The sequence below is a fragment of the Lagopus muta genome, chromosome 6 (assembly GCF_023343835.1).
Source record: "Lagopus muta isolate bLagMut1 chromosome 6, bLagMut1 primary, whole genome shotgun sequence".
NCBI classification, from domain to species: Eukaryota; Metazoa; Chordata; class Aves; order Galliformes; family Phasianidae; genus Lagopus; species Lagopus muta.
Genome location: NC_064438.1, coordinates 7,226,838 through 7,241,749, shown reverse-complemented (window position 1 = coordinate 7,241,749; position 14,912 = coordinate 7,226,838). Strand labels below are relative to the sequence as shown.

The following is a 14,912-nucleotide window of genomic DNA, read 5'->3' as shown; positions in this document are numbered from 1 at the left end:
CAAAAACTTTTGTGAAGTCTGAACTCAGTTTTAGACGAAATTTAAAAAGAGACAGCTTTTTTGATCTTGTGAAATCAAATGCTTCCCCTCACTGAAACAATTTCTGCAGTACTTCAAGAGGTTTAATGCAGCCCACCCCGCATCTGTGAGTGTATGTGCTGAGTTCACATAGGCAGGAACTGACCAGTATCAAGTACTTCTACTTTCAAGTACGTTTCAGGTTCAGTAGTTATTTTAGGGAAAGTGACTGTGGGAAACAAAGGAAAAAGTCATACTCCTAGAAAGAGCAAACAATTTAAATGATTCGGCTTGGATTAAAAACATTCCAACTAAGAATAACAAATGGGTCAGTATGGAAAGGACCATATGCCAATATTACTCATCACACCACTGAAAATATAAATTTTACAGCTGCATCAGTTTCATGACTATGACTATTTTAATTTCAGTTCTTTCCTGGAGATTAACAAAAGTAAGGGAAAAGTTGTCCTCATGATTTTCTACCTCTGAGTAAAGAAAATGTACAACCAGGAACTAAAATTTATCCACAGCATGTTAAAATCCTGATCTTTCTATTTATTTTACTCCTTTCTATTCAGAATCTCCTAGCAGAAATGGCCAATGAGTAAGGAAGTATCTGTGTCAGGTATAATGCCACAGCTGATTTCTAAATTAGAGAACGGTACATTCTGTCACACTGACTTTTCATACTTAATGGATTAACCTAGTTTTCTAATTATGAGTGAAGTAATTATTTAGGGAAGCAATGTTACACATCAATAACTTGACATCCAAAAGCAACATTCAATATTTTTAAAATCCACAGTCCAGAGAACCTTGTAATATCTCCCAGTTGAAGAAACATTATTACAGGTGGCAACGAAAACGTGTTATCCTTTATTCCTGTTTACTCAGCAGACCCTAGAAAGAACACGAATACCAGGATGACTACAGACAGATTAAGCACCCCCTGAAAATAGAAACTGACTTTAGAGGGAAGAAGCAGCAGCCCACAACAAACATGTGACCGGATACGTAGGTCTCCTCAATGAGCTGTTCTATGGAGAAGCTGTATTTTCTCCCTGGAAAATGCATTTAGCTAGGAAAGGACCTTAATAGTGTCATAACATTGAAAACACTCAAGTGCTCAGCTTTTCTATTTCACTTTCATCTGTGCAAGCTATTAGTGTTTCCACTTTATTGCCATAGCTGGAATGCTTCATGTAACCAAATATCCAGTTTTGACTATGTGGCATGATCTTTTTATAGCTTACAAATGAGCTCTGAAGTGACCAGCACTGTGCTTCCGTACAGTAGATACATCCGATAGAACATGAAACAAAAGAGAACCTGGAAATGTTTTTACATTGCACCTTTTATAAGCAGTCATGCCAGGCGTTTTTAAGTTCCTACCAATGAAGTTCCTACACATCACATCACACTGCGCCTGTGGAGCGTTTCAAGGAATTCAACCAGATTCATTTTTCAAATAAATATGTTACTTACATTTTAATAGTGACCAAGAAATATTTGCCAAAACAAAAACTATAGTCTAAAAATTGTTCCACCACGTGCTACTACCAGCCCAACCAAAAATTCTTTCATAGGGTTGAAATAAATTTAAAAAACTGCAGTTAGGGTGAATGCTGGAGTAGAAGAGTAATTGAAGCAGTAAGTTGTTAGGGTTACTGTCTCTGAAATAAAATCTTTGAACTGACATAGAAGAGAAATGAAACAGAACTATTTACTTTACACGACCTGAATGTCACTGGAGCAGGGCCAGGAATATCCCGAACAGCAATGACACCTGAGGGGATACTTAGTGTCAGGCTTTTACATATCCTGTCTCACTCGGGAGCATTTCATGTTTCACTTTTGATCCTATTTTGAAAAAGTAATGGAGTTTCTTGAAGTAATAACTGCATTGTGTATTTAACTGTTTGATAATGCCTTCATAGAGATCTTTTCACTGCAATAACCACAGTGCTAAAAAACTTCAGCTTTGAGCTTGCAAAGTCCTCCAATTCCTACCAGCTGATTTGTCTTCATTGTCTTGGCTTCTTCTCTCATCTAATTGGTAACAGAACTAGAGGAAACGGCTTCAAGCTGCAGCAAGGGAGGTTCAGGCTGGGCATTAGGAAATACTGCTTTTCTGAAAGGGTGGTCAGGCACTGGAATGGGTGCCCAGGGAGGTGGTGGATTCACTGACCCTGGAGGTGTTCAAGGAACATTTGGATTTTGTATTGAGGGACGTAGTTTAGTGAGAACTATTGGTGATAGGTGGATGGTTGGACTGGATGATCTTGAAGGTCTTTTCCAACCCTGGTGTTTCTGTGATTCATGAAAAATTCCTCACAAGTTTCTTGCACCTGTGGCCAAGTGACAGCGTGTAAGTATCAAAATAATAATAATATTAAAAAAAAAAGAAAAAGAAAAACACAAAAATTATTCAAAACATCCATTGAGTGAAATTTATTTTTCTCTTTTTAAGTATAGGGACCACAATTAGAGTTCAGTGTCTTTTTTCAGACTGTTCAGATTGTTCAGCAACTGGATAGAAGCCTTACCATAGATTACCATATTGGTAATTGTGACAATGTGATACTAATTTTATAAGTAAAATTTGATTTGCTATTATATGATACAGCCCACTGTGTTTCAGTGGTCCTTAAAAACTCCAAGTGGAAATATAAGAGACAGTTCTATTCTTGGGACAAATAGAAGAAGAATCCACGTGCTTGTGATACTGAACTACTGACCTGCCATGAGGAAATTGTTTATTTTCCATTAGCTGTCATTGATACGGTATCGTTTTGGTCCATGACAGGAACAGTTCTTTTTACTTGATTATTTAAGAAAAGCAAATCAAAGACACTCACTACAAAATTAATTTTTACCACCTAGCACATCAGTTTTATCAGTCTCTTAATTTGGAAGCTCTGTTTCTGAGTATCCTAATCCAGATTTCAAAGGACATGAGCAGGCACTAGCTCATTTGCCAAAAAATGACTAGTGAATCCAAACCAAATTCATTCTAGTTATACAGGAACAGTTGAGTCACAGCCTAAACCGCTGATTGAGCACTTGGGAAAGGACCTGGTCAGCCTTGAGAGCACAGGTGAAAGCAATTCAGCTGTGTGACTGGAAGGGGGGGAGGGTGGCTGCACCGCTCTTAGATCCCACTTAAGGGCTGACTGCCATGGGAGAACAATCTCTTTCTGGAGCTTTCCCCTGTGAACCTAGAATCTTCTGATATGGGTAAGCAATCTTCTTCCCTTATAGCATCTTTCTATTGTGCCAATCCTTCTGTCATTATAGCTCTGGTGAAACACCTTTTCCCATCGTATTCATCTGTCCAATTGCTACGCCAGTGCATGAATTTCCTTCCTGTACAAAACAATTTGTTCTGAACACACGCACAGCTCTCTCCATTTTCACAGCCCAAGCAGTTAGTGAAGCGAGAGCCAGATAAGGCATCATTCACAGTCCACAAACCAAATCGAACGTGTTAACGAATTTCCTAACTAGTGGAGAATGCAGTCAAAGCAAAACAGATTCAGACCACAATTCTTGCAACAGTTTTCTAATCCTTAGCCTCATATAAAGCTCTTACAAAATGCAGCGTGCACTGGAGAGAGTACTGGTAAGTAACTGGTAGGGAGTACATTAAAATTTCTTTCACAACATACTACGTGATTTTCTGTAAAGCAGGCCAGAACAGACCTTTTTCTTGCAAAAACTGCAAAACAACAACACATTTCTTCCAGTAAGAAAGAGTTCTACACAATGTGATTTTCCTTTTGCATACTTGAGGTTTGCCAGATCAGACCTTAAACTGTTGTTTCCACCTTTGGGTAAAATTACTGCTTCAGGTACATGTCTGTGTGTGTGCAGTAAGAGCATTTAATGCAGAGTTAACAAGGGGTAACACGAGCCCATGTCTGAGTACACGTGCTAAAGCTCCTTCCATATTTCCTTCTGTTTCTAGAGTTGTTAATACATGCCCTGAACACATCCCAGGACACAGTGACTCGTTTTGCCATTTTTTTTCTGTTGATGTACTACATGACCATAAATCTTCCAATGAAACTGTTTAGGGAGTGATGGTATGAACAATGGAAAATGACTCACGCTTGTGTGATTTTTCATTTGCACCCTCACTGCAAAGCATATGAAGAAGTACTATCAGAAATAAGCCAAAGTACAGTTTTGTACCTTATGTTGCACACAAAATCTTGAGATGCATGAAGAAAAGGAATAAACACAATTTCACATGAGAACTCATTAATTTGTAACTCATAAGAAGAGTCCTATGAAGCATATGGGAACACCATCCCAGAATAACTGAATTACAGAGTTGAAGTTCAGAGGTTGGAAGGAACCTCTGAGAATCACTTACTTCAACTCCCAGGACCTTGTTTGTAATAGTACAAATGTTAATGTTGGTTGCAATGTCACTAAGGTGCTGCAAGTGCTGCATGTGACTCCCATTTATAAGAAAGGTCGTAAGGAGGATCTGGGGAACTACAGGCCTGTCAGCCTGACCTCAGTGCCAGGGATGGTTATGGAGCAGATTGTCTTGAGGGAGATCATGCGGCATGTGCAGGGTGACCGGGGGATCAGGCCTAGCCAGCATGGGTTCGTGAAGGGCAGGTCCTGTTTGACCAACCTGATCTCCTTCTATGATCTAGTGACCCATTTGATGGATGAGGGAAAGGCTGTTGATGTGGTCTACCTAGACTTCAGCAAAGCCTTTGACACTGTCTCCCACAGCATTCTCCTGCAGAAGCTGGCAGCCTGAGGTTTGGATGGGTACACTCTTGGCTGGGTAAGGAGCTGGCTGAAGGGCCGGGCACAGAGAGTGGTGGTGAATGGAGTCAAATCCAGCTGGCGACCGGTCATGAGTGGTGTTCCCCAGGGGTCGGTGCTGGGGCCTGTCCTCTTCAATATCTTTATTGATGCCCTCGATGAGGGCATCGAGTGCACCCTCAGTAAATTCGCAGATGACACCAAATTGGCTGGAAATGTGGATCTGCCTGGGGGTAGCGAGGCCCTACAGAGGGATCTGGACAGGCTGGAGAGCTGGGCTGGAGCCAATGGGATGAGTTTCAACAAGGCCAAATGCCAGGTCCTGCACTTCGGCCACAACAACCCCAGGCGACGCTACAGGCTTGGGGCGGTGTGGCTGGAGGACTGCGTAGAGGAAATGGACCTGGGGGTATTGATTGATGCTCGGCTGAACATGAGCCAACAGTGTGTCCAGGTGGCCAAGAAGGCCAATGGCATCCTGGCTTGCATCAGAAGCAGTGTTGCAAGCAGGAGCAGAGAGGTGATTGTTCCCCTATATTCAGCACTAGTGAGGCCGCACCTCGAGTACTGTGTCCAGTTTTGGGCCCCTCACTGCAAGAAAGAGATCGAGGCCCTGGAACGTGTTCAAAGGAGGGCAACAAAGCTGGTGAGGGGTCTGGAACACAGGGCTCATGAGGAGAGGCTGAAGGAGCTGGAGAAGAGGAGGCTCAGGGGAGACCTCATTGCTCTCTATAACTTCCTGAAGGGAGGCTGTAGTGAGCTGGGGGTCGGCCTCTTCTCTCGTGTCATTAGTGATAGGACCAGAGGGAATGGCTTCAAGCTATGGCAGGGGAGATTCAGGCTGGACATGAGGAAGTATTACTTTTCAGAAAGGGTGGTCAGGCACTGGAATGGACTGCCCAGGGAGGTGGTGGAGTCACCGAGCCTGGGGGTGTTCAAGGAAAGACTGGATGTTGTGTTGAGGGACATGGTTTAGTGGGAGCTATTGGTAATAAGTGAACGGTTGGACTGGATGATCTTTTAGGTCTTTTCCAACCTTAGTGATTCTATGATTCTATGATTCTAAGTAGAGTACGCAGGTAATTTAACAGAAACTCAGCTATGAATTACAGAGGAATAGTACATTTTAATTATAAGATGGAGAACTCTCATGCAATGATGCTTTAATGCATCCTTTAAGCACAGTGAATCCAATCCCTGTGAAATGCAGAAACTCTGTTCTCCAGAATGGTTTATTGTTTTGTGTTGTTGTTTTTAATAAACTATTTAGGAATAGGGTTTACCTATCTACTGTCATCGATAGAGATATTTTTTTTTCCTCTTGTGTAGTGAAACATCAGAGTATTTCGATTTGGAAGCCGAATGCATTACATACCTTAATTTATCATCACAGAAATACATCAATAAATCTTACTGCAATGTCATTAAACTAAGATGTTCTCATTATTCATTATAAAGCAGATGTTACAAACTGCACTGCATTTAGCAGAATAAAAATGCCAATGACTATATTGCAGGGACAGATTGGCAAATATTTTCCCTTATTAAACTATGACTTCTGAAAACGTACCATGGGTAGTAAATAGTACAGATGGGAAATTATTATTATTATTTTTAATATAAACAGAGACAGAAACAAGAAGGTATCTCCAGGTAAATCATCTCTGAATTTGGAAACCAACCAGATTTGTTTTCAGAAGCAGATAAAGTTGCCATTCCATTAGTGCTTGAAATCCAGAGTAGAATTAAGCAGCTTAGATTTATCCCTTGTCAGTTGTTTCTGTAGCATAAAGACAGAGCCAGTGACTCATTCACCGAATATTCATACAGCATGCATCATTGCTTTGAAGAAAACAAGACTCACATTCAGCATTTGATAAGCAACTACATGAATCTGTCTTGTGTCATACAGTGTATCTTACCTTTGATTCCCCTTAACACATTTCACTTCTCAAGCTGTAATGCTATAATGGGATGGAAAGTATCACGATAATAACAGGCTGGCAAAGTCTCTGGCAACAGCAAATGAGGATGAGCCCAAATACAGCAGCCACAGATACAGAAATGAAGGAAAAGACCTGCTTACAACTTGAAGGCCTCAGTTAGGCAGGGATCTCTGGCAAGAGACACCATCACCTTCGCTGCCAACCCTTAAAGGAGGTCTGACAAGGGGTGGATCCTCCACCCTTCCAGTCGCTCAGGTGCATTGCTTGCACCCGAGCTCCCCCTTCCCATCAGGTGCTCCAACACTGATTCAGGCTGTGACTTAGCATTTGCTCTACACAAGTCTAGTTCTAGATTTTGTTGAAGGAAACCCAGGCCTGCTGATCTGTTTTCTCCAAATTCACATCTGCTTCAGGACTTCACCAACTTACCACTACATCTTTTGGTAATACGTAAAGATTTCTCTTACAATTAATAGTTCACACTTCTGTCATTTTACATCTCCAGCATTCACATCCATTATTTTCCAGTTCAAGCATGACGTCCACCACATGCTGTCTTGTCACCATTTGGTTTCATGTTATTTCTTCTCTCTAAACTAGGAAAAGCTGCATTTTCAGCAGTATTCAGCCCTCAACTTTGATCCTCACGTCACATTTCAGCTGGATATTTCAGTAAAACAGCATACATTTCATGTGGATATAATACAAAACAAGAATATATTTTATATACTAATGGCTCCCCGTTATCTTGTAGATCATTCAGCAGAAAATCAAATTTTTACTGTCCACTTTAATGGTCTGGGCAAAACACATAAGACTAATTTTGAAGAGCATCTTCATTATCTCTTTACTTTGAAATGTAAGTATAAGACTGCGCGCTTTCCAATTCTCTGTATAGAAGTGTGTTACTGGTCCTGTACAGAATGCACTCTGCTTCATTGGCAGAAGGAGAAAACAAACAAACCCTTAAGAAACAAATAACAAAAGAAAACAAAACAAAATATACAAAGTGTCAGAATAATTTTATATTTAATCAGTTACTACTTGGAACTTTTGACAGTGACTCCTAGAAATTGAATCTCTTCCCTGATGAGTTTCATTCAGAATATGTTACAACTATAAAGGCAGGAAACTACTCTCAGTTCAGTACACATAAGGAACTACTTAGTAAATAAGCTGCCTCACAATTTCAGCAAGAAAGCTAACTTCAAAGTGAAAAAGAACTGGGGCCTTATGAATTAATTCTTTGTGAAAAATTAGAATAATATTTTTTTTCTCTTTTTGAAAGAGAATGCTGAAAGGTATATTCTAAAGAGATCATTGTGGATTTTACGTATATATACATATGTATATGCAGGAAGCTTAATAGGAAAACTACATGTTAGGACTGTCTTATGTATGTGAAGATATCTATGGGAGATTTTTCTTCTTTAATCAGTATGAAAACACACAGCTCTTTCTCCTCAGCATCTTTAGCTCATAGGTCTTCCAGAAATACTAATAAGCTACACAATACCCATAACAATCTTGCTTTACAGATGATCAAAGTGAATTTTAAAATCCAGGTTGTTGTTAAAGTCCTTTAAAAAACTACACTGTAACTTGGCAGACACGCAGTATAAACAAAATCCACAAACTGAACTACACTGATAACAGTGCTGTTAAGATTAACTTTTCTTTCAGAAAAGAATTACCTTTTTTATTTAACTTCTTTGTTCTCTACCTCAGTGGATTGCCAAATAAGAGCAAAGTGCTATTGGGAAGTAGCACCTTGGGATTATAGTAAATAAGTCCCATGAGATAGAGCGATAAAAACCAAGTAATTATAGTGTTACAAGGTCACAAAAGACTTGTAATGAAAACATTGTGTTAAAAAATACAGGCAGAGGCATCGACCTGTGAAAGTACTCATATTGTTTCTTCAGTGTGCACCCATTTAAAATCAAAAGAAATAAGAAACACGCTGCATGAAAGGCTGTCAGGAAAGAATTCAAGCCATCACAGTTTATCAGATGCATCTCATCACCTCAGAGCGGGTGAGTCCAGAGGAGGGCCACAAAAATGATCCAAGGGATGGAACACCTCCCCTGTGAGGACAAGCAGAGAGTACTGGGGCTGTTCAGCCTGCAGAAGACAAGGCTCTGGGAGACATGAGAGCAGCCTTTCAATATCTAAAGGGAGACAATATGAAGGAAGGGGACAGACTCTTTATCAGGATCTGTTGTGACAGGACAGGTAGAAATGGCTTCAAACTAAAATAGGGGAGATTTAGATAAGTTTTTTGGTTTGTTTGTTGTTTTTTTTTTTTATGATAAGGTTGGCAAGGCACTGGGACAGGTTGCTCAGAGATGTGGTGAAAGCCCCGTCTTCAGAGATGTTCAAGGTCAGGATGGACAGGGCTCTGAGCACCTGATCTAGCTGTGGATGTCTCTGTTCATTGCAGGGAGCTAGACTAGATGGCCTTTAAGGGTTCCTTCTAACTCAAAAGGTTCTCTGACTTCTTATCCATCTACTGAAGTGTGGTAACTGATCATGGTAACTGGTACCTCCAAGGCCAGCATCGCTGGCTAAACTTTATCTGGGAGCTTGAGAATGAGAATTTGAAGATTATATCATAAGAAGTTTACTGAACTCTGAGTGTAAGGGAGGAAATAGAGATTATAAACATCTCCACAGATTTGCACAATGAAATCTCACTAATATACAAGCAATTTTTAAAATTCTTCTCTACTACCATATGTTGTGTTTTTTTACATTACTATTCCTACACTAGTAGTTAGTTCTGGAAAGTTCAGAAAAGACTTGCCTGGGATAGCTTGTTGAATTATAATGTTTGTGTCTATACTGAGTGATCATTATCACAGAACGCATTTCCTTCTGCATAATTTCTCTGCTTTGATAAGCAGTAAATCCTCTGAAGCATACTACAGACATCTAAAGCCACACAGAGACTCTACATTACCTATGCAAGCCATTAGTTTTCCTAATCTTTCCAGGTCAAGGCCCTCATTTGTTTGAGATGAAAGACAATTCAAAACATTTTTCCTCCCTATCTCTAGTGAAGTGAACTAAGATTATGAATAGTCTAATAAGAGTGAGAACAGTATCTAGGGATGAGGGCTTTAAGGTTCTGTTGTTTTGTCTTGTTAAAAAGAGATGGCTGGGAAACAAAGCAAACTGGAAATAAGCGACAAATGAGAGCTAAAGCAAAGCTGCAAGAAGTAAAAAAGTAAAAACAAAAATTAAAAAATAGAGTAGATCAGCTCCTTGAGGGTTTTTCCCCCCCACACTTTTGCACTCACAACATCATCTCCTCTGCTTTCCTCCTTTGTTATCAAAGCTTTCACTTACTCTCTTCCACCTGTTCTCTGTACATCTTCCACTCATACACACTTCACCGCAGTGAGACGCGCTGTCATGCCTTAGATCCTGCACAGATGATCTAGAGCAGCAGACACTCAGTGGAACAAAACGTGATAGGGGAAAGGGTAGAAAAAAGCCACTCTTTCGCGCTGCTTTGGATCTCTCTCAAACTACAGACTGGAGAAGAATTGATTCAAGAACCCAGGATGCTCTACTTATGCCTTTCCTGCATCCTTGATGTCCTTGCATCCAGCATAATCCTAATACAGATAAGGTAGCTGGAGTGACAAAGATGGCAGCAGCAACGTCCTCTGCAATCATTCCTTCAATTCCTTTCTGAGGTAGAAGATAAAAGCTTCAAGGGAACAATGCTCCCAGCCCAATTCCTACCATGCTTCAGCCAAACAGGAGACTAATGAGATTAATCAGTTCCTGCCCCCTCCTTTTAATTTGATGTTTCCCATAGGGCAGAGTCCTAGATGTATGACAGATAAATGCTATTTTGTCAAGCCTCTAGATTATTACCTGGCATGACAAATGAAGCATTTAAGATTTGGTAAGGGATGCTATTGCTAGTGTAAGAGTTATAGGCACATCAACAACAGATACAAACATTATTATAAGATCTGTCTTTATTAAGATCTATTATTAGATCTTTATAAGATCTATTATTATAAGATCTGTCAACAACAGATACAAACATTAGCTATTTATGCCAAGATTAATCTTGAGTTCAGCTAAAGTCTCATTTTGGGGCCTTGACATCATTTTTCTCTCTCCCATACTCATATGTCCAAGCTTGTTCAGGTTTATCCTTATTTGACCTTTCCCTCTTCTGCTATTATAGGTTCTCCTTCAAGCATTTCTCCATTAGGAAAATGCAATGAAGCTTGCAGAGCAGATCCAAGTCCAAGTCAGGAACACAAGCAAAGCATATCAGTATATCCGGAAGGCTGAGATTCAGCCTTCTTCACTTCCCCAATCTACTCCCTCCAGATTTCCATACGAGTTTCAGAACAAAGCTCTTCATGCACCTGCTCACATATTGCTATTCCCTGTTTAAAAAAAGAACAGAAAAGTCAGGCAGAAAAACACCCCTCACTGTTCCCTCTCCTATCGAACCCCTGCAATTGAAAATCATCATAAAGACTACGGAAATACCATGTGTTGTGCGTGCAAACCGCCCGGAGCACACGCTGCTCTCCACCCGCAGGCGGTCAGATCCACCAGGCTGCCACTTGAACATCTCACACCGCTCCACACAAAACCAAACGCAAAGTTGGCACCTAAAAGCATACGGTCACTTATCACCCTCACAGGTGCAGAAAGGGAGATGCTTTCATCTTATCAGCGTGACAGCACGAGCGGTGAGCCCTCGGACGGGGATCACTTGTCATCCCACGCACTGCCCTCCATTCTCCAGCACACCGCCAGTCCCGTCTCCCAGCTGCTCCTTCACAGCGGCCCCCCCTCCCGAGGCGGCTTTTCGCTCGGGGCCGCGGCTGCGCCCGCCTGTCACCACCGACAGCGTTTCCAAGCTCCATGTCAGCGCAACAGTTTATTTATTGAACCGCCGCTACAGCTCTAGTTTCAAAACTTCTCTCCCTGCGAGAATAAACACCGCAGGACCTCAAAACCGCATCTATTTAAAAACCTTTTCGAACAGCACGGAGCCCTTAACTCTTAACACCGTTAAGAACACACTTCAAAGGAGAAGCGGCAAGCACTGCAGCCCCATCCGCGGCAGCGCTCCCGGAATATTTCCTGATAAAAACCAGCCGAGCCGCCCCAGAAAGAGCCGGCAGCCCCCACCCCGCTGACTTACCTCCAGCCGCCGCCTCACTACCGAGCCCACGCCGGCAGCGCCCGCAGCTGCAGCCCGCCCATCAAGCAGTGCCCGCCCGCGGGACCGACCTGCGCGGTCGCGCAGCTGGAGCTCGCGCCCCGCTCCCTTCACGAGCACGAGGAGCGGTACCGCGATAACTTTTCCTGTCATGTTCCCGCCCAGACAGGTCACCCGTTGAGGCGCTTACACGGCTGTGTCACGGCGCGCGTTTGCCGGGCACCTCTGCTTACACCGGCTTTACGAGGATCCGACCGGGCAATGGTAAGCGTTTAGCAGAAAGCAAAGAGTTTCGAGTGCTTATAATTAAAATGCACACCTTTTGCTCTTTGTGGAGCATTTCCATTTCAGCAGGCCTCTTGCAGCCTTACCTCTGTGATACTGTTCACTTCCAGCTAGATAGCCTAAGCTTATTTAACACACCTGATGCTTTAATGTGATTACGTTACTTCCAATGATTGTACCCAATTTTATTGTAGATAATACCCAACTGTAGATTATACCCAATTTTATGTAGAAACATTTACACACAATCACAGCACTGTAGGCATAGGAAGACATGGCCTAGTCAGTCCCTGTACCAAACCAGCCTCTCTATGCTAGGTTTCATAGGAAAGCATTCAGATAGGTCTTCAGTATCTCCAGAGAAAAAGCCCACAACCTCTTCCCATTTCCCCCTGGGCCCTGTGAATAGCTGCATACAATTTCAGTATTTTCTTTAAGCTTATGCATAATGTTGAGACTTTGAGTCATGGAAAAGATTCTCCTAATAAAGAATTGGATCTCAGTGTCAAAGCAAACATGCCCAAAAGTGGGGAAGAGAATCAACGGGAGGCAGAAATCCTTTTCAAACATCTCTGAACATGCTAAAGAATAATTAAAATTGGCAAGAATCCAGAGGCTGGGTTTGGCTTGCTTTTGAATTTGTCTACCTCTTAGTTTTGAGGTAATCATATTAAATAGGTCATATGGAGGTGTGGTCAACTTTATAATGTTTGATAGCACATATCTTTCACAACGTGGATAGCAAAAACTATTACTATAGCACTACTTGTTGCAGTATTGTTTCACTGTCAGTGGAGTTTGGATCCTCCTGGGCAAAGCCCAGAAATTTTTTCAATACCATTTTTTCTTCTTTTCCCCAGCTAGCCTTGCTGACTAGTTAGGGATGTGCCCAGGTGACTTTCCACATGATGAAAGCACCACCAACTCACATACCCCTTTACAGCTATGTAGCTGTTACCTCCTCTCTTGTTCACAGCTGAGCTGGAATTGTTGAGGCCCTGCTGGCACATCCCCAGGGCATGGCCCAACCTGAGTTTTGTGAAGGGACAGGACTTGGAACAGAGGCTGCGCAATTACTGTTGCTCGCTTGGGTAGCAGTGAAGGGTAGAAGCACAGAATTTGAGTGGCACAAAGTGCAAAATACGAAATGGCATCCTGCCATTGCTGCAGAATTCACTTGTTATCATTTTACATCATTATCTATGATGCATGGTTTGCTCACACTTACACAACATACCATTGGAGAGAATCCAAATTTTGAGCTAACTTTAGTGTGTTGTTCCTGTCTATACTAAGTTGTGTTGAATGCCATTTTCACAGAAGTGGGTTAATTCTATGTCTCTCCCTCACTGTAGCAGTTTGCAGAGGCTCTACTTCAGCTGTCCTGGCCTATTACCAGGCTAATTACCATTCCATAAGTCCCTTCTTCAGTAAGAGTGGTTTCTTTCTGCAGTAGTGCAGACATATTACTGTCACAAAGCTAGCACTGTGTCAAGTCTTTGCATCTCATATTTAACAATGAAGCTTATTCAGGGAGAGCAGAATCATCCTCATAAAAAAGATCTATGAAAAAAACAAGCAGGGAACCCGGAAGAGAACACTGCTGGATAGTGCTTTAAGGACTGTTTTCATTTCTTCCATGTTTGAAATCAGTGGAGAGATATCTGTCAGCTCCCAGGTGTTGCTCTTTAACAATTTGTCTCACCAAGATATAATTACCATGGCACTGCAGTCCAGATTGCTGTTATGTTTGCTGAAATGTTTTTGAAAATCTTAAAATTACAGTTTATTAAAGAGAGTAATTACCTTCAAGAAATGTAGTTAAAATTCAGTCCCAAGAATTCTAGTTTTTTTAACCAACTTACTTAAGAGTACTTACAAGAGATGTCCTTCTTTATGTAGTTTTTTTTTTTTCTTTTCTTCCCAGAAGATAATTAAAATAAAGGTTAGCCACAATGTAATTTCAGTTCTTTCCCTAAATCACAGCAGTCATTCACAGGCTGTGTTTTATATGAAACATCAACGTTAAAACATAAAGCATAAATATCAAGATGCAGGACTGGAAGCTACGTAACTTCTTGTCTCTGAAAACAGAACCAGTTTTTTAAATACTCAGAGGTTTCCTTTCATGTAAATTTGGTCAAATAAGCTGTAGACTGGAAATCATGGAGTAGACTATCCTTCCCCACTGACTCCATACAGCTAATCCATAATGTTTCATTAGAAAACTTACCCTGCCTTATCTTTAAGAGAGATTTGTTGCCAGGTATGTTACCAATTTTCTCTGCACAAGTGGAAAGCATTCTTGCACTCTTTGAAATGTTTTTAAACATATGTCCATTGAAAATGAGTAAGATTTGTTGCTTTTTTTTTTTTCTTTTTTTTCTGTTTTCCTGGCATTATTTAGTAGACTTAAGGTGAAATATTTTAGATGAGAGTTTAAATAAAAATAGTTTGTCTCTGCATAAAATTAATCTTGAAATCTTACTGGACAAGTAGAGATATTTGTATCTAACACCAAACTTACTATTTTTTCCCCTCTATTTAGAACACCATCATCTTTTCAATTACCTTGTGTTAGGGCAGATGAAATACATTAATTTTGATTGCTTTGCATGTGGTTTTCCTAGAGAATACTAAAGATTTTTTTTTCCAGTCTTCTGTTT

At 41.0% G+C, this 14,912-nt stretch overlaps 1 protein-coding gene and 1 long non-coding RNA gene across 6 annotated transcripts in view; one reads left to right on the top strand and one right to left on the bottom strand.

The window, feature by feature from the left end:
* PPFIBP2 (PPFIA binding protein 2) overlaps positions 1–14,912 on the bottom strand; it is a 99,715-nt gene that overhangs the window by 83,645 nt on the left and 1,158 nt on the right. Inside the window, exon 1 of one of the 4 annotated variants that reach the window (XM_048948927.1) lies at positions 11,944–12,055. The exons of the other annotated variants lie outside the window; for them this stretch is intronic. The gene's annotated coding sequence lies outside the window, so the exon portion shown is untranslated. Of the gene's footprint in view, positions 1–11,943; positions 12,056–14,912 lie in introns of those variants that run through there. 4 annotated transcript variants of the gene reach the window in all.
* Positions 12,162–14,912, top strand: part of LOC125694995 (uncharacterized) — a 120,781-nt gene continuing 118,030 nt past the window's right edge. For both annotated transcript variants that reach the window (XR_007377772.1, XR_007377771.1), the window contains exon 1: positions 12,162–12,225. This is a non-coding gene — a long non-coding RNA (uncharacterized LOC125694995). The remainder of the gene's footprint in view (positions 12,226–14,912) is intronic.